The following is a 21,828-nucleotide window of genomic DNA, read 5'->3' as shown; positions in this document are numbered from 1 at the left end:
ATGAAAAATCAAGTCTTACGAACGCTGTCGCGTGTTTGGCGTTAACATAATTTCTCTTCACTCCTCCTGCCCGCATGTCAACAAATTTACCATATTTTGTATGTGTAAACTAATTACCGTTATTTATTTATTTTCTAATAATATTTTGGTTCGCCTTATGCATTTGCAGATTTCTTTTTTGGCAATGTGCTGTGCTGATTTCAGTCATGAATGCCGTTTGGCAAATATTTACTTTGTGACGAGAGGAAAAGAAGAGCGCGAATGTGTGATAAAAGCAGAACTGAAAATTACAGAAATAACAAAGTGAGTATCGCAGAAAAATTAGTAAAAGAAAAATAAATATACATTACTTCCTCCGTTGTAATTTGTTTCGCAGAGACAGAAATAGTATTAAGAAAATTAGTTCGAAGCTTTTACTTCACTTCAAAGCTTGTTTGGGTAATACATTACACTTTAAGCTGTACTCGGAATAGTTTTTTCTCTCGCGTTTAATTTCATCGGAGCGTAAATAATACTAAAAATATTTGTTCAAAAAACTGTAATTCTTTGAAGAAAATTTTTTCATAACTTCATTTGTAATTGAAAATTTGTCTGCTCAATGCTCAAAAACTAGCTGAGATTTTTTTATTCCGAGTAACTTTAAAACAGGTTCGTTGTAATGTACTTTTTAATTTACCGATATCAAATATCTGATTAGAGCCCGCTGAAATTTCACATACAGTCTCTAACGTACTTAGCTTTCAAGGCTTTCATAATATCATTTTTATATCTCTAACTTAAGTTCATTTATTACTAAATAACAACAAGTCAATTCTCACATAAATATTTAAAGATTTTCTTGAATCTCTATGTTCTTTTTTAAATTTGCTAGATTTATTTCTTTATTCATAGATTTTTAAGAAAAACCTTCAAATGCTAAAGTTACATTACTGTACTTTAAATAGCTTGCCGAGATTTTTGGTAACTGTTTTGAAATCGTGGCCTAGTTGGTTCACAGTAGTGAAGTAGTGCTAGCTTGTTTCTCGAGAAATCATTAGCCGTCCTCAATTCACCATTACTCCGATCGCTTGCTTTTTACTTTGCTCACTCCTGAGAAAATTAATATGTGAAAGTATGACCGCCAAAAAGATCGCAAAGTTTTCCAGTTGAACTCAAAATGTGCAGATTTAGAAACTTCATGCAACTAGTATAACTACTTGCTATTCAATATCTAGTTGATTATTGCTTTTATATCAGTTTTGCTTTCGATTCGCCACTCTCTAAGGTCTAACAAATCGCCGCACGTCGTGTTTTGAAAGTGAGTGTCAACAGGCTAATAGATTGTTTCGCTTATTGTAAGAATAACTACAATACTACAATAGACAAAGAGAACAAGCATACTGCTTTACTCTCTTCACTCTCTTGAACGAAAAAATCACCTACGGCATACCCATTGCCTACCTTAATTTATACATAGTATGTATGTCAACAAAATTCTGAACAGCTGGCCCACCAATTACAACACTTCACATCAAAGCAAACAAATTAAAATTGCTGTGCCTTTGCCAAATGCTAAAATTGCTCAAGGTGCTGACATATTTTCATACTAGGTACTTTGCAATTAAGTGATTTATTTTCACTGAGTCATATCTTTATTCATTGATTTACCGTTAAAAATTGACCTTGCAACCGATTTTGTTCTGAAATAAAATTAAAACGAGAGAAACGCTAACTTCGGTTGTACCGCAGCTACAATACTCTTCACAAATACTATAAATGTCATACAATTTGATAGTTCAGTTTGTATGACTACTATATGCTATGGCGGTTCGATAGCGGCAGTTCTGACAAATGAGCAGCTTCGTGGGAAGAAAAGGACGTGTGCAAAATTTCAGAAAGATATCTCAAGAGCTGAAGGACTAATTCGCGGATATACAAACCAGACGAACGGACAGACAGATTTGGCTAAATTGACTCAGCTCGTCTTGCTGATCATTTATATAAGTATACATTTTATAGGGTCTCTGACGTTTCTTTCTGTGTGTTACAAACTTCGTGCCAAACTTAATATACCCTGTTCAGCATATACATAAAGATGTACATGTAGATAAGGAAAAATGCTGTAATTTATTTAAAAATTACACATATTTTTAAATTTAGCAGATTTTGCTGGCTTTTTCGCTTTCAACTTTTATGCAAGGTCTTTAAGCACTTTAAAATATTATTTTTTTTTTGCCAATCACACCAGAAAAGTGCCACTATTTATCTGCTTTATTAACTTTAATGTCACTTAGTACTACACGCACACAAACATAAACATGCATTTATGTGGATATAATTTCAATGTCCAACCGATATGCTAATAGTGTTAACAACCTTATAATCACCGCTATAAATGACCGTTGTGCAACGAAATTGCTATTAAGTGGCAACACTGGTGCTTATCGCTATCGCGCTGCTAACAATAAACCTTTTAAAATTCCACACGATAATGGCGTTTTGTATGCATTTACGAGCAGCAGAGAATACAACTATGTATGTGTGTGTGTGTGTGTGTAAATGTGTCAACACAATCTCTCCGCCATTTTTTTTTAGCCAAAAACACCTCTCCTCGCTTGTTTTGGTATATCGCTTAAATGTGCTACTACTTTTTGTTGTAACTACCACTACTATTTTATGGCCATTGTTGTTTGCAAATACGGCCACTCACACACACACACAGTGTTACAAAAGTGAATTTCAAAAAACATAACCGTTAGTTCGATAGTCCAACCAAAAGCGACAGGAATAATTTTAGCAGCGCCATTTACGTAACTGTACATGTTTTGTGGTTGTTGTTATTGGTGTTTAAATGTACCATCGGGTATACAATGGCACCTGGTGCTCCGACGACAGACAAACAAACACTTCGATAAGGCTTCGATGCAAAGCACAAAAGGCTAGCAAAAACCTGCCCGACGCAAATAGCTTGCTGTCCTAACGTTATATGCATTTGCAAGTGTGCCTGTGTGTGTGTGTTGGTTGGAGCTTTCTGCGCTGGCGTTACTTTAAAGTAGCCATTTTAACATTTTGTTTGGTCATTACTTTCATTTGGCCATAAAAGCGTCACAATGTTGTTGTTTGTTCGCCGGCTGGCGTTTGTCGGGCCTTTTGGGCGCGGCTGTGCACGCCGACATTGAGGCTCACCAAAAATTGCGGTTTGCGGCTGGACTGAGTATGTGCTATGTGTGTATGTGGATCGTCGTTACATATTATTTGTATTATTGATAAAGTGTAGCTATACGAAATTTTACGATAAAAGCTTTGCACACTTAGGCGCTTAACGGTAAAAGGTTTGTGCGCATGTGTGGTGCCATTTGACTTTAAAAAGTTGGCCATTTGCAATATAGAGTCTTCTTTATATTAAAAATTATATAGATTATGCTCATTTTATAAAACTTTTAGCGTTCAAAATCACTTGATCGATTTGCTAAACTTTACGAGATTGGCAAATCGAACAAACAATTGCTCTAAATCACATAGACTGGCATAATCAAAAATTGTGACAATACCCGGGAATTATTTCTGGTATTTTCCTGCACTGCATAAAATTATTAGAATTTTAACACAATTTATTTTATTTGAAATCGTAATAATTACCAAACGTTGCCATATTCATCCAAATAAAAAATTATAACTAGCGTTGAAATAAACAATTTTAAATTTGAAAATATTTTTTTATCGAAGTTTACAACGATATATGTAGTATATGTAAGTGTATACTATGTTTATTACTAGTATAGGGTTGCCAACTGCTTTAAACACAAAACGTATTAAAGTAAAATATAATAATTAGAATAGGTTGCAATGTTTGTCAAATCTTAATGTCGAATATTTAAGCTTACATTCAAATACGGGTCGTGGTTGCCACCCTTATTTAATTTCAAAATAAATTTTTTTCAAAAATTATAGTAAACAAAATTTAAATTACTACTTATCAAATGATTTTTTTATATATATGAGACTTAGGTGTAGCCACCTGATTTGAATTAAAAACAAATTAATATTATTTTTGTTTTCGAATTAATTATTGCTAATGTTTTTGTTTTTTTAATTTAAAAATTCTTGAAAGAGCAAGACTCACTATTGTGAGGTGTAAGCCGCCTTCCTTTCGAAACTTTCTTGAATGATATATTTGAGCCTAGTAGGTATAAAAAAAAAACTGACATTTGAAACGCACAATAAATTTTCCAGTTTTATTGAATTTAGAAGAGCTGCTTGAAGCATAGTTTTATGCCATTTTACCGTCTTATGCCTTTAATACCAGTTATTGTTCGATTCATCATTATCGAAGGTTAATGTTTGGTGAATCGAAGATAGCTAGTTTGTGGATGACCCACTAACGTGATATAAACGCATCTTATTCTATTTCTATTGGAGTATGCCAGTCATTTGTACTAGTTGCTATTAGATATGTGATTTTCCATAATTTGGATTTTTCTGTTACGGTTTGGCTGATTTGGACTTTGAAACAACTTATTTTGAATTCAATCTTCACAAACAAAGATATTTAGTACAAAAATTAAGTTTACTTAGATATACTTACGTATTTGCCCTAGGTCTTGCCAGCTGATATATGTACTTAACATAAATATTTGATGGTCTAACTGTAAAGCAGCGAGTATGTTCATCCAGCATATCCATGCAGCACCAAATGCCGGAAACCCCAAAAAGATTATGATGGAAATTCACTTAACCTCCGCTCATGTAAACAAAAAATCAACAATGCCAGAAATGCCTCAAAACAACTATTGGCAGCGCCACTAGCATAGAAGCTTGCTACAGCTTCATAGTTCAAAATCTCGACACGTTAAAGGTTCTCCCCGGCGCTTTGTTGTTTATTATATGCATGTTTCGTTTGCTGCTTTTCGCTTGGACAATGCTTTTGCAACTTTATTTTTGTAGTTTTTTTTTTATCATTTACCTCTCCTCGCAAATCCATTCGCTCGCAGAGGGAGCAATCTTTCACTTCCGCCACCGGAAGAATTTATAAGCAATGAGTTAGTGAGTTTGTTAGCTATCACTTTTTCTTTAGTTCTTCTTTTTTATCCTTTATACCTTTACTTTTTGCGCAGACTGTTGTTTTCATGTGTTCCCTTTGATCATTGCTCATGTGTGCAATTGTGCATATGTGCAGTTATTGTATTTGTTTTAGAATTCACTTCCGGCTGACCCTTAAAGCCCAGCTAAAGTGGAAGAGAATAACACATGTGTTTATATCTATTTATACTCCCCATAGCTTAAAAGCAACAGTGAAAAAATTTCCATGGGAAAGTGCAGTTTGCGCAATATATTTTGAGACTATCTGGCTTCAGTAGCGTGCTCCGTTAGTTATGTGCCTAGATGTATACCATACATATACATATATATGTAGATTTGCTTGCGACTAACGTTCTGAGTTCTGGAAATGTCGCTGCAAAGCGTAAAAATAGCTGCTTCTGTAATACATATGTACATATGTATGTGTATGTATATGTAAATATATATAAATATCATATCACAAGTCAGATTAAAAACATGTGTCCGCCGCATAAAAAAATTATGACCCGAGAAGTGCAAAGTCTCTGTGAAAAAATTTGCATTACAAAAGTCGCTGTTAAGAAAATGGAGACAAAAATGGCGCAAAATATTCAGTAAAGTATCAATATAGCAGTAGCATAAATTTACATAACTGTATAGTTACATATCACACTCGATACAGGCAAATGGTCCATACGTCCATACCAACAAATACAATACAAATGTCCATATTAAATGGGTCAGTGCTGCAGATAAGTTGTTGATTTTTTTTTTACGCTTGTGGCTCGTTTTTTATTTAAAATCTAAAAAAATAAAAAAATTAAAATGGTCCTCATATATCATATTGAAGTGAAGCTGAGATTACAAAATAAATATATATGCGACATCTAGTTTTGAGTTCCAATATTTTATATGAGACCTACGAAGCTATTATACGGAAAGTGTACGATATATGTTTTAATTCTCTTCCATTTACCAAGTTTTTGAGAGTATGTAGCGAATCGAACATACAACTGGTATAAATAATATTAATAGGTATTATTAAAAAAAGCTAGAATAACAGTCGGTTATACCATTTTAACGAGGTATGCACTTACTACTTCGAGAATAGCTAATCGAACAAAATGACTGGTATAAAAACAATATAATGGCTTAACTATCATAATCGGTTATACATCTTTAATAAGGTATATCCTTACTCTCCCTTGTTTCCTTGTATTGTTCAGCTCACTAAATTTTTTGTGGAAGGCATTGATCGAAGAGCTAATATAAAGACACCCTACTATCATATTTTTAGTACTACGGACAAAAAATTTCATAAGAAAATAGGTGAAATTAAACAAAAGTCCTTTTCAACTATACGCTCAAGATGGCAAGCAAATAAAAAGTTTCCACCATTCTAGAAAAAAATATTTATCCTATGTAGACCAGTCCGGTTCAAATTTGATCTTGAGTGTAAATCACAGTTATTATTTCAATTTCCAAACACGTTGAACTATTTTCGCCTGAAATATCAATATAACGATATTTCGACAATTTATGCTGACTGGGTGGATGCAATGACGGTAGGTTCACAACATACGAATCGACTTTCAGGATATGAGATTATGCGTGCCCACATATTTACCATATATGTATACGTATAACGGCATACTATGCGGCAAAGATATGATTTCTATGTAAATTCAAGATTTATTGCGACACAATTCAAAATCACAATTTTATTTATGCATTTTCATGCCACAGTTTTGCAATATTTTTATTTTTTAGTGCTTTGGTAGGAAATTAAATTTTCTTGGTCTTCAAAGTGAATAAGCAGTTTATTATCTATTAGAAGTTGAGTTGAGTAATACATTTTTACAGTTTACTCAGAAATAGATTTAATGTTATGTAAAGGAGTACAGGGATAATTCTATAAAAGAATGAGGAAACGAGTTTTTTTCGATTTAATTTTTAAGGTGAACTTTTTTTTAAGATCTTAAACATCATTATATTTCTTGTGGAGATTTCTAGTAAGAATTATAATCAAAATATAATTTAATAGAAAAGTTTAACCCTTTACTTAGTATATGAATTAATTTTATTTGTAATCGCCGAGAAAAAGTGTGAAAACGATTGAAAACGAGAGCGTTTACATAATACTACACAAATTATTACTCATGGAACTATACCAGGTATATTTAAACTAGGGTTTCCACTGAGACATGAGTTCTATAATGGTTTCTACATTCACTCTCATTCCAGATAAATGCAAAGCTAATTATATTTACAAAGTGAAATGTGAACTAATAATGAATATTGTTTTTAAACAATTTTGTGTCACTGTATGTGTATTTAAAATAATTCATTCTAGACATAATATGATTATATTTAGAATTCATGTGTGTGGATCTCTCTACATAGCTATATAAATCACCTCGAAATCTCAATTCTTTTCGTTTTTTTTTATTGCTTTTTCAAACTACTTCTTCATTATAAATATGCATTCACAGGCGTTCATTCTAAATGCTAAATAATTGTAGAGTTCTTTGTTCGGCTCAATGCTAATCTGCCTCACGCATGCGCATGAACGGACGTCGACAACTGCAATATACAAAAGAAAACAAGAATAATGTAGTCAAAATTAAATCAGAGAAATACATCTCACACACATACGTGTACTACATACATAGGTATATATAAATGTGTATCGCAGCAGCGCATACGTAAGCACTTGAATTCACAGCAAGGCACGTCTGCGCAGTTCAATTGTATTTTGCACATTTTCAAAGTACGTACAGTTGAGATAAAGGTGTACACAACCAAAGATATCAACAATGAATGAACTGAAGGTTATAAAGGGCATCGCTGTATATGTGTTGAAACTGCAGTAGAGGGAAACTGCTTTATATTTCACTGATTTATTTCAAATATGCATGTCTGTGAACGCCATTATTTTGGGTACTAGAGAAGGTGGTGAAAATCGATTTACATTTCAAAGGAGTAAGCACATTGAACTCAGTTCGTGTGGTTAAATCAACTAGTTGCACTCCACTTTTCAACCGGTAGTTCTATCCGTAAATCGACTGTATTTTTTCCATATCATTCACGGATATTTGTTTCCGTTTTGTTGTCTCATACTGATTCAAAAAATAGATTATTTTATATTTAGATCATATATATATATCAAAACCACTGGTTTATTAAAAAAAATTGTTCTATAATTGTTTTAAGTGTAATTTTTTTTCTCTCTAGTTTGATTCCAGTTTGTAATTTCCAATTGTTCTTAAAGTGCATAGAATATTACTTGACTGATTTGAAGCTTCACTGCTGGTGTATTAAAAACATTCTTGACCGACTGAGATACATACATATAAAGAAATGTATAAAGTTGTGTTCAATAAATATAATTTACTCTTTATTAATTTTTCATGGAAATCTAGCGACCAAAATGAACTCGATTCCATGAACTCGAAATCTGGTATGTCTTGAGTCGTTATCCTGTTAAAGCAACGATGTCAACAGAACATGACGCTTGGAATTCTTAAACTTCAATGCTGGCTTGGAATCTTTTATCAAGACTTATGAGACACAATTCTACATCATTACTTTTCCAAAACCGTGTTTGACGATATGGAGAATATATTTGAAATTGTATTCCGTCTTGAGTGGATTGCAAGGGATTATTCTTGACCTAACTGATCCCAATTATATAACATTTTTTTATCATTTGTCTGCAAATTATTTTTTTTACACCCTGATCAGGGTATATTGATTTTCCCACGAGGTTTGGAAAACCCAAAATGTAACGTCGTAGACCTTATAAAGAACGTATATATTATATATATGTATTAAGTAAATGATCTTCGTGATGAACTAAGTTGATTTAACTATGTTCGTTTAGCTGTTTGTCCGTTTCTACATAAGTATACTATGTATTCCTTAAGTTTATGAGATATCGATCTGAAAATTTGCATCAGTCCTTTTCTCCCCAATACGTTGCTCATTTGTCGAAACCGATATGGGACCACTATAGCATATGGCTACCATACAAACTGACTGATCAAATCCAAGTCTTTCCATAAACAAAATTTTATTTTCCAAGTTATTTTCATGGAATTTTGCACATATTATTGTCCAAGCCAGCGCTACAGTCTCCGAAAAAATTGGTTAAATCGGACTACTGTATCATATAGCTGCTATTAAAACTGACTGATCAAAATCAAAATAAATATATCTTTATACCATTTTCTGCTATAAGAATTGCAGCTGTGAAGGTTATTATAGATTCGGTGCAGCCGATACTATCGTTTTAATATTTTTGTCGAAAATTTCCTTAGACTGTCGACATCACATTTCTGACCCAACATGGAATTTTATATTCCTTGAGTTAGTTATATTAAACCATAAAAATTATATATTTCATATAACTTAGTAAAATATGTTAATTCTTATACATACATATCAAGAAACCAAGGTTCCTAAAATGTTTTCATTAAAGTTTCATATATTATATATACATATATACATGTTTATATAATATATAAGTACATACATATCCATAAACACACACATTACGCTCGAACATATTTTACATTCAAATTGCTTTGCAACTGTAAGAAGAATTAAACAGAATAAAGCGAAGAAACGAATAATGAAACAGAAATAAATATAAAAGAAATACAAAAAAACGCAAAGGCTTTACTTAATAACTTGAACAAATACATATTAATAATGGCAATACAAGCATTACAACAAAAGATATAAAGAAAAAACAATATGAGATGCTTCACATTGCTGCTGAAGTGGTTGTAGAACCCTGCACTACATCATGGCACAATCATACTTATGCACAAAAATAACCGAAGCTGCTAAATCTCGTATTGCCACGAAATAACTTGTATTTGCATGCTTGCGCTCAGAGCTAATAAAGAAAAGAAATCACAAAATTTAGTTGCCTCAATAATGCAGCAACCATAGACTAGTCGCCTGTTGAGCGCTCAAATTTCACGCACATACACACACACACATACTTACATAGAAATATTTACTTTTCTATGCAATGGAAATGCAAGCGTGGGCGTTACAGTTTGGATTTCTATATAATTATATATATATACATATATGTTAAGCAAATATCGGCCTGCACTCGAAGTATATATGTTTGCGTATTAAAAATATACAGAATTTTTCGCTGCTTCGGCGCCATTGTGTAACCGGCCAATTGTCCACTTTTTTGTTGTTATTGCACTGGCTGGCATCTTTAACATTCTCTACCTTAGTCGTATCGGCATCGCTATCATTATAATATTTCTTACATTTTTCATAAATTCTTGCGTGCATTTGCTATGTGATACCTTTTATTGCCCCTGTGCATATGCAATGAAATTCAAAACGCATATTAATGCTGTCGATACTGAGGGCACGGTGGCTTTTATAAAATATTGACAATCAAAATAAATTATTTTTAAAGTGCACTAAGTAATGATTACATTTACGGAGTTTTATTTAGCAAATTGAATATTTATCCATCAATTTAAAAACGAAATGCTATCGAAATTTAATTATAATTTTGAAATAATAAGTTTTATAATTTTCAAATAATAAATTTTATTTATTTAAAATTATTAATTATATATTTTTTTAAATATTATTTAAAATAAATCATTAAACAATTTTTATATTTTAATTAAAATAAGTAATTAAATATTTTTCTTAAATAAACTCTTATATATAAAATTATATAATAAAACTTTATTTTATATATTTTTATAATATTTCTTGCATATTTTTATGTTTATTTAATGCTCCGTTACTTACATACATATTTATACATTTTTCAGATGAATGAGTTTCCATTCACTTTAACAAAATAAAGTGCCTCAGATAAATTGAATAAGGTAGACAACAATTCCGGAAAATTAACTGTATCAAAAGACCTGGTGAGTACTTAATCTGAATTTCAGTTATAATCTACTTACTTATTATTAAAAAAGAATAGTTAATACAACATCTTAAATGAACAAAAAAAATATTCTGAACAAGTTTTTTTTTAGTTTTTTCATCAATAATTTGTTCTAGCAATTAATGAAAAAATAATAGCTTTTGTTAAAATACATTTTTTTAAATTATTACTAAAAAATTTTATTGAGAAAAAACTATTTCCTAACCTTAAACATATTATATATTTTGGTAATACACATTCATACCATTTTACACCGACCTATATTACCTTCGATATGTCATTACTCTCCTTTTTATGTTATAGCTAGGTGGTCTTGTCGAAAAAATTATATTTCTCTCCAGATAATTAGTTGATCAGTCTATTATATTTATACCAGTTCATTTAGTTTATGAGAGTTGTTCGTTCGATTTGCCACTTTATAATTTTTCAGGAATCGGAGGTAGCTAGTTACTATATTTCTATCAATTTATTTAACTTATTGGTCGTTTACGTTTATACCAGTCCATTTAGTTTATGAGAGTTGTTCGTTTGATTTGCCAGTTAATAAATTTTTTATAATTTAATTAATGTTTTAGTTTTATTTCTAACAATATTATTCCTATTTATTCCTATTCGGTTTACGGGGTTTATACTAGTATATTCAATTTATGCTAGTTACTCGTTCGACTTACCATTTTATACTCTTTTTTATCTTAAGCACGTGATAATTATATTCCTACCAATTTATTTGATTGTAAGCTTTATTATATTTTCATTCGATATGCCACTTTATAGAAATTTTTAAAATTATATTTTTATTAGTCCAAGGGTTTGTTGGTTATACCAGTTTTTGGCATAATTTTGCTAGTTTTCAGTTAGTATTGCTACTCACTTAGAAATTAAAACCGGCTGATCAGACAAATTATGAAATTTGTAAGGCTCCGTAAGTAGTTAATTATAAAACTCGAATTTATCGCTTATTTTGATATTGATATTGAACTTAATGAAACTCTCTTTAAAGCCACTTTCTTCTCTGTCAATGGGTATGGAATGCTGGCCTGCGGCATATCAACTTTCCGAATGAAAGCTGGTGTAATTAGAAAATTTCCTTCAACAAAACTAATGTTCGCCATTATATAAGTGCCATACTCTTGTAAGCGAGCGCCAAAAGAACACTCATCTTTTGTAAGTTAAGCGAGTTTGTTATAAAATAAGCGACCTAAAATTTATAAGACACTTAAAAGATCGCTAAAAACTCCAATAATCATAGCAATAGAGCATTCATATTTTTAGCGATATTTATGCCGAGTTATGTGTTCTTTTGTCAATCGCTTACAAATACGTAAAGATCAACCATACAAATAATAGATCAATGTGAACATAACAACGAGTTGCTCACCAAACTGTTGCATTTTAATTGTTAATATTTTCATTTGCGTAACTTTGACACATACATACATACATACACATGTTCATACACGCCTCGAGCACAATTATTTAATTCGCCACTTGGTTGCAACTTAAATGTAAATATTTGCATTTCGCTGCGCTTCGAGCGCTGAGCACGTGTTCTTGCGCTTTAAGCTCAGCGGTAAGCGCTTATAAGCGAAAATATGTAATCGAGTATCTATGCATATGTACATATAGGTATACTTAAAATGTATATACATATATGTACGAGTGTATTGGAAATTTTACTCTTTAATGAGAACAACAATTGCAAAAGACAAATGTAACAAAGCATGAAACAACAACATATACTTACATGTGTACAAATACATACTAAATATGTATATGTGCTTTTAAAATGGTTTACTTTTCTTTCTCTTTTTTATTTTACTATTATTTTATTTTACAATGGAAAATATTTAATTAAAGTTGTGAAAAGCGCATGACAAAGGAGAAATTTTAATGTAATTATCTCTTGAAGCTTTGTCGCGCTGCTGCTGCGTTATTAAGCGCTCGAAAGTAGAGATAACGACGATTTTTGTTGTTGAGTGATTAAGCGCACAATTGACGTTGACAGAAACATAAAAACAAAATGCAGAAATAAAAAAAAAAATTAAAAAATAGTGTTAAAGTATACGCAAATAAATGCAATTTAAGCGCAAATTAATTTATTAGCAAACAAAAACTTTTGTGGTGTAAATTATTTAAATAGTTACTAAATTCATAAGTGTTTGTATGTTTGTGTGTGCTAATTCATCAACTTTTTTGCGCAATCTACTTTCAGCTAGTGCTAATTATATTGTTTATTGTGTAGTTAATGTAATAATTACATGTTTAGTTAATGAATTAATTAATATGAAACAAATACTTTCTTCTGATAATAATTCTTTTTTAGCAACATCGTTTATGAGCTTCAAAATCACGTTTTTTTACAAAATGTGTGTATAAAAACTTTTTGTTTTAATTATTTGAATATTTATATTAATTTAAGTTAGTATTTATTATTTTTGAGATATTTCAAATGTTAAAAATTTAGTTGAAAAATGATCTTTTGTATGAGTTTATATCTTTTTTAAACGCGGTATAGTAACCCTACCCGAATAAAAAATATATTTCTAGAAATCGTAGTACGCTTAGTTTTGAACACTTAACTTTATGTAGTATATAAATCAGTGCCCTCAATTGCGCACCAATATACCAATAACAAAATAACTCATCCATATACACTTCATTTTTGAGCGAAGATATCAACTTGTATTGCTTTAATTTGAACCTAAAACTTACCTCAGGCAGTACCTAAGTTTAATGTTTCACACAATCGACGAGACACCTTCGTTACGCATATTTTGACTTCATTGTGCTTTGTTTATTAATATTAATTATAATTTAAGCTCTGTGTATTCGCGCAGTGTGTCGCTGCCATACTCCCAAAGTGCTGCATCTCAACAGATTTAATGGATCGACTCAACACTTTTTGGTTAATGTTTTGCGTATAAAGCGGGTCAATGCTAGACTCGTACCAAAAGACGTGAATCTTTTGCAAAATCGACATCGAGTTGTGGTCGCAAAGGAGACAATCCAATAATCTGGTGAATGGCGAAATCGAAAATGAGTCGAAACCGAAAAAACCAAAATCGTTGAAGCTACATTAGGCCATCCAAACCGAGGCTTGTTAGTAGTATCTGGAAAATTCGACCAAGCATTGGCATACTTGTATTGACTCAGAGCAAGCATATTTTAAATACGTTATGTCTTTTGGTATTTTTTATATCAGTTCGGGTAAAATTTGATCAGATAGTATATTTGTATATATAATATAAATGATCACAAATATCAAATTCATATGATAATTTTTGTGCATTATTTCTGTGTTTCATACATTTATTTTTAAATTTTTCATAATGTTTTTGGTTTCGAAAATAACCATAATTTGTTTAGTGATAGTAGTAGTTATTATGTAGTTATTATTGTAATTTAAAAATATTACTACAGTACAATTTTTAAAACACGATTCCACTATTATACTCTCATAAGCTACATATATACTTGTACATACACGTTTGCATGCATTTCTTGTCATGTTGCTCATCCCTTTACTTTACGTACATACTGTACAGCAATAATTTAAGCATATGGATTGATGGACACTTCAGAAATATATATATTTTTGAATGCGTAGGTGTGAGCTTTTAGTCGGGACATACTGCACTCATAAGCATACACACACATACATAGTACATACATACATATATACATATATACATACATACATTTATATCTCTGCAGTTGTATAAATGTAACTTACGCTTTGCCACCGTTTGCATATCCATCATGACAGTGCTGCCATGTTGATTAAATAAAAGAAATATTTGTGATTGGCAATGCAAAGTGTTACACAAAATGGACGAATGAGCAAGAGGCCAATGGAGCGAGTGAAGTAACTTGTGGCGAGTGACAAAAAAAAAATAAAAATAAATATATGAAAATAAAAAAGTGAAAAAACTACACTTCGGATTACCCAGAGCACAACTGTTGCTGCTGAGCGTTGTTGCTAGTGTTGTTGTGGGGTCAAGGGGTGTCCAATGCTGGCTGCAAAGTACGAGCAACAGTTGCCATGAATATGTAATTGAATTTAATTTGGCATGCTGCTGCTATGCAAATACTGGGGCCAACGTCTGTACATGCGCACATATGTACATATGTATGTATGTACATTCCGTTGCAACAACACATTGAGGCAAACAAAAACCTTCAAAGGTGAACTCAACACAACTCGGGTATAAATTTATGTAAATAAATTGTATTTACATATTCAATTTAGTACATATATATGTGTGTGTGTGTATGTTTATGTGCTCCCACTTATTGACAGCTGCTCGCTGTCACAGTGTAGTTGTTGTTGCATTTTTTCACATTTTTCGAAGAAATAAAATACATTAGTATTATTTTTTATACATTTCACACATTTTTATTTCCCCCACAGTAGCGGTAACTAACACTCTCACCACACCACACTAAATAGTCAAGCGTTGAGCGCTGCGACTTTTTTCCACCTTGTTATTACTTTGCGTTGTCAACTGCTGTCAACAGGCATTTATTTCAGTTATTCAGTATAGTTGTTAATAACGGTAATATTTATTATTTATTTAAGTGTTTGCTACTGCGTTTTTTCTGCGTGCTGCCACACCGCCACAATTTGCAACAGTCATTGGCGAACTGTATATGGGCGTTTACGTGTGTGTGTGCGGCACCGGTGCATTCGTACCCTTATCATTCTTTCGCCCCGTGTGTGCATTGTCGACTGGACGGAGAACTGATAAGGGCTCGTATCACCATGACAACATGTAACTGTAAGTTAAAAAAAAAAAATATTTCAATGAAAAAATTAATTATAAAAATATTATAAAAAAATGTGCATAAAAAATGATTAAAAAATAAAATTAATATAAAAAAAATTAATAATAAAAATTTAAAAAGTAAATAAATATTGTGTCACACATTGTGCATGAAATATCTAAAGTGCATATTTAACTTGACAACTAAAACCGTTATGTGTTTATTTGCTTTCATGTTGTCAATTGAAGAGTAAACACCAGCACGTGTGTTGAAAAGAAATTTAAATAACCGTTAATGCCTGACACACACGTTTGAGTTAATAACAAAAGTCGCGTTTTTTCTTTGACACAAAAATTAATCTCTTTTAAGTTGCTTACAATAACTTTTCATTTTGAATGTCACTGTATATTTTTTACGTCATAAATCATTTAAATGTCATATTTCATTTAAACTTTGTTACAACATTAAGTTTAAAGTTTTTTTAATAAAAATTTTGTAATTAGTTTAAACATAAGAACACGCTGAATTAAAAGCATGCATATAATAAATGTTACCTTATCAAATCGAGAGTTAGGTGAGAAAAGACAAGATCAAAGAAAAATATAATCACTAATACAGTAAAATTAGATGGTTAGACTAAATCAAATTCCTTTAAAGTTACCTAAATAGAAAATCTAAATAGATATAATCTAACATTCCTATTACGTATATATAAGTGCACGAGTATAGCTGCCATTAGACAACAGAATACGACAATGTACATTACGAGTGGTTACCTGAGTGTTTTGCGATTAAGAGTTAGTAAATAAACTTTCACTTATATAAATTCCAAGATTCTTTAAAATTGTCAATATTAATCAACTTGAAACTGAGTCAAATACTTTGTACGATGCTACCCAGAAATATAAACTCGAATCTGTTATCAGCATTTTCAAGTATATTGGCTTCAGTAGCCAAAATCCTTCGGCAACAGGGTTAATAAAATTTTGATTTACGAAATTTTTACGTCATAAAAAACAATTGTTGTAACACAATCCATAAATTTTAATTTAAGTCATAAATGATATAAGATAAATATTTTTACTTTTCTTTTATTTTGACATCTCACATTATTTAATGATTAAGTTACATCCTTATCTAATACTTATTCAAAAACCAACTTCTTTCAAGGCTTTTTTTCAGGAAAAAAATTTTAATATAATATAATATAATTAAATTTTTTTATACTAAAAATACTCGTAATTTATATATATTATGAAATACACCATCACTAAATAGTTCTGTTTGAAAAACACTGCCCACGCTTCAAGTAAATAAATAAAACACTGAGCAAGATATATTTTCGGTCGTGTCGAAAAGATTAGTTTTACGCAAAACGTGTTTAAACTTTTATGAGTTCAGAAAGCTCATTGAACCATATTAAAATACGCTATAGAAACGTGTCTACCTATAAATAATCTATCTCTTTTTTAGCCTCAGAGAAGGATTTTAAAAAATAGTGGTGAAATTCATTAACAGATTTTGGAGACGATTTTTTGATCGATATCTTTCATTTAAGCAAAAAACTCAAAAGCGAGCCGAGTGAGAGCAAAATTGCATAAGTATTGTGGACAATTTAATTTTTTATACGAGTACCACACACAACAATTCGAATAGTGCCAGAGAGCAAAGAGACAATTTATTTTTATATTATATAATATTAATTATTAAAGTGACATACTCGGCAAAGTGAACTGAATCAATCTAAGTATGTTCATTTGAGGGGTTACATGGGTTTCACGGCTTAAAAAAACAAAAACAAAATTATTGTCTTATTTAATTCTATAACATCTCTAAAATATTGTCTTAAATTCTAAACTTGATCCCAGTGATAGTTTTTGAGGTACAACTTTGAAAAGTTGCTCGCTCGTGGTCAGCTATAAGTAAGTTAAGTGCCTAAAACTTTTAACGCGTTTTACTCGAAACTATGTTTTCAAAGTCGGTTGTCAAGATTTCTCGCGAACTACTCAACCGATCTTAATGAAATTCTACACAAGTCTTTAAGATATCCTTTACAAGCTCTAGAAATCAATTACAATTATTTAAAGCAAAAAAACGTCGAAAAATATTCACCAAAATTTGCGTTTTTTTTAAACGTCTGCCAAAAAGTTCATTGCAAAGTTAACATATAAAAGATGTTGTCTTAATTGAAAAAAGAAATATAATATTTTTTAACGCTTATCGCTTGGTGATACTAACTCCAACATCCTACTTAAAATGTGCGACTATCATAAACAAACTTTTAGGATTTCGAAGATCGTCGGGAAATTATTTTCTACTGAAATTGAAGTATATTGACAAACTCTGTGAAGATTAGTTACTAATTTTTCAAAATCATTCGTAAAATTTTGAAAACCATGATGATTTACTATAGAAAGATACTTTTCAAAAACTTAAAACTATTCTATTTCAAATCATCAAACAGTAATCGGTTTTATAAATTAAGCGAAGTTTTCTCTGGTCCCTTCACTAATTAAAAGTTTAGGCTTGCATAGATATTAGTTTTAGATTATTTTATATACGCAGGTTGCCTTTTACATTCCGGGATTTGACAACCCTTTTGTGGAAATCTGATAACATAATAAATAAAGTTGTAATTATCATAAAGTTTGATATTTTTGATGTTAGACATACTCAGAACATTTTTACGTACGAACGCTATTAGTGTTGATTACAGTAACTTAAAATATTCATCTCGGCCAAAAAATGGAATTAAATTGCAACCATTTTCGCGCCATTATTTTTTACAACTTTCGACGTGAATTAACTCAGCAACAGTGCATCGATGAATTTTATTAAAATTTTGGCAATGAAGCTCCATCAAGGACCAGTGTTTGTGACTAAAAAACTAAAGCATTTTCGTAAGAGAGTTCGCAGAAGGCCCTGCCGTCTGCATACTGGATCACTGTTACTTAACTTCTCATATTTTCGAAAGCAGTTATTCGTGTTTTTACGGAGCGAGTAATACGTTCTCTGACTTAACCTTTTTTATATAGTCCTAGTTTTAGTTTTACAAGCATATCTAGGAGTGTTTATACCTAGAGTAAAATTTTGAAAAAATATTTTCATTTGCATATTTCGATAGTATATACCTTTAATAATACAATACTGAAATTTCAAATGAATATTTTAAATAATTTTTGTGTTACAGGCTTCTAAAGTGTAGCTGTTCAGTTCAATCAGCTCTATCAGTTCATCTTTAAACGACTTTTTCTTGAAAGGAGAAAAATGATTCGATCAATATAACTTTGTTTCTGCATTTTTGTATCTAATCTGAATTAACGGCCCAAAATTTAGGGTAAAATTTTTGATATGGTTTTTAGGTTTCATCTCCAAATAGCGCGGGATACAGCGGTGGGTTGACCTTTTTCAACGCCGTTGGAGAACGGATTAAACTCGAAAAATATTTAATTTTTATCCTTTGAACCGGATATATTAAATTTGCCTCGATGTTTGTAAAAACCAAAAATAAACGTCGGAGACTGTATAAAGAATGTATATATACAAATGGTCAGTATGATGTGCGGAGTCATAATAGCCATGTTCGTCTGTCTGCTCATCTGTATATACGCGAACTAGTCCCTCCACTATTTGATATATTGATCTGAAATTTTCATACGTCCTTTTCTCTCCAAATAGCTGATCATTTGTGGGAACCGCCTATATCGGACAACTACAGCATATAGCTGCCATACAACTGACCGATTAAATTCAACTCCTTGAATAGAGAACTTTTTTATTTTTCAAGGTATTTTAACAAAATTTGGCATGTATAATTTTCCGAAGTTTTGCTGCAATCTACAAAGAAATTGTGCAGATCGGACAATCGTAGCATATAGCTGCCATACAAACTGACCGATCTAACTCAGGTGCTTGTATGGAAAACTCATTTATTTGTCAAGGTGTCTTCACGAAATTCGGCGTAGAATATTATTCGAATCATCGCTGCCATCTCAGGACATATTGTTCAGATCGCACCACTATAGCTTATAGCTACAAATCAAACTGACCGTTCAAAATTAGAATAAATCGGTGCAGCCGAAGTTAACGTTTTTTCTTGGATTCTTCAAACATTTTAAAACTAACTTTTTCTTAACATTTTACTTTTCACTAAAGTATCAAGAATACTTTTTATATTAGAACATTAGTTGTTGTTTTAATTCCCAAAAATTCCCCCTTTTTAAGCTCTCACACTACGTTTTCTATCCCATAATCCGGTATTAATAAACGTTGGCAGCGTTTTCTGCCTTCTCTGCCTATTATTCCCTTTCACAATAATATCCATATGTATCCATTACATTTGCATGAGTTTTTCCTCGGTTTGTAACGGAATGCGAGCGCACAAGTTTAATGCTTTATTTAACAGCACCCGCTTAATGGCCAACAAACTAGCCAATTTTGTAATGGCCAGCAACGAGCAGAGCAGCGGTTGCGGTACACCTATGCATGTGTTTTTGTGTGTGTTTAAGTAAGCTGAGGGTGGAGAGCGCTATTATTGCATTCTGCTTCAAATCATTGCAAAGTTTTGCCATTGTTGTTGTTGTTGCTGCAGAATTGCACGAAAACAAATTTTTCATAAATCTAAAATATTTCGGAAAGCAAACAAAAAGTGCCAAGAGAAACAACAAAAAGGGCTCACAACAAAAGCAACAACAACACTGGGCCAAAGCTTTTTCCAACTATGTGTGCACACATTTCCGGTGATGTGTGTGGACTCTTTTGTGGGTGACTGGGCGCGCATAATACGCCAAGTGGAGACTGTTAAAATGTGAAAATGCGCAAAACTTTTCGGCGCACCCTTCGCACCACAGCCCAACGCTCGCATGGGCACCCTTCGCACTTCGCACTTGCGGCGGCTGGTTAGCAAATTCGGCGTAGCCACGCTCGCTCCCCTCTGTTTCAATTACACTTTCGCAGAAAAATAAACAAACTGACGGACAGACAGCGTGTGGGGCGCTGCGCAGCGCAGTCAAGTTAACCATCCCCCCACCCGCCTGTGTCTCCAGTTTGTGCACAATTTTGCGGTTGCACTTTTATTGCTTTTGTCTACTGCAATTGTTGTTGTTGTTGTTGTTGTTTTTATTTTTGTTGTGTTTGTTATTGTTTTTGTTGTGTTTGTTATTGTTGTGGTTTTTTGTTTTTGTTGTTGTGGTTTTTTGTTGTTGTTGTTGTTTTTTTTTTTTTTTTTTTGTTGCTGCCACATCTGTTATCAACGTTGTTGTTCTGCGGTGTTGGCGCAAAGTGGAAATAAAATAATAATCCATTATCTAATTCAACGTCAACGCTCGCACGCTGGGGAGCGCATACGAACAAAAACACAAATGCACCGCACGAAGGTGAAACTGGCTTCCGCTGTGCGCAGCAGCGTTGACCACCTCTGGGTTATTTGTATGCGCTTAAATTTTCAGTAAGTTCACGTGTGTGTGCATGTTTGTGTAAGTACTGGTACTTTGGTGGCCATCCCTTCATTTGTCGTCATTTGCTCCCAAAAGCTGCAGTAGCTACTTTTGTGGTTGTTGCTGTCGTTGTTTTTGCGTGCATAATATTTTTATTCCATTAAATTTTTCACCACCCCCCATGGCACATTGCGTTACATTCGCCACATGCCAGCGTCCAACTGCCTGAATAATACATACATACATATTTATGCATGCTTGCGATTGCGGCGCATCGTCAGTTGGCCGCACGGTCAGTTGGTCACAAAATTTATTGCACTCTGGTAAAGGATAAGGGTGTTGAGCGTGGGCGTGTGGGCATGTGTGTGCATACAGAAATGTATTTGGGCACGAAATTTGTGTTGCAAATTTTGCAACCGCCGCAGTATTATGCTCAATATAACCCAATATATGACAGATTGTATACCCAAATACACACACACATACATAGGACTGCAACAAATTCCATTAGTAAAAGGTGTTAGTTGCTCAACTGGCTCAGCTGAAAGGTGTTGAATGTTTCATATCTAGACGAATTTATCGCTCAGACTTCGATTAAGTGGCAACGATTATGTTATACCCGTTAAGAAAAATCTGAATTTCGATAAA

At 32.2% G+C, this 21,828-nt stretch overlaps 1 long non-coding RNA gene across 1 annotated transcript in view; it reads left to right on the top strand.

Annotated features, from left to right (window-relative positions):
• The window catches only part of LOC138857188 (uncharacterized), a 41,908-nt gene extending 30,874 nt beyond the window's left edge, over window positions 1-11,034 (top strand). The window contains exons 3-4 of the long non-coding RNA XR_011396213.1: window positions 170-303; window positions 10,860-11,034. This is a non-coding gene — a long non-coding RNA (uncharacterized lncRNA). The remainder of the gene's footprint in view (window positions 1-169; window positions 304-10,859) is intronic.
• Window positions 11,035-21,828: the final 10,794 nt, after the last annotated feature.

Source organism: Bactrocera oleae, chromosome 4 (assembly GCF_042242935.1).
Source record: "Bactrocera oleae isolate idBacOlea1 chromosome 4, idBacOlea1, whole genome shotgun sequence".
In the NCBI taxonomy this organism is placed as follows: Eukaryota; Metazoa; Arthropoda; class Insecta; order Diptera; family Tephritidae; genus Bactrocera; species Bactrocera oleae.
The sequence above is the reverse complement of the archived record's forward strand: the minus strand, read 5'-3'. Positions and strand labels throughout refer to the sequence as shown.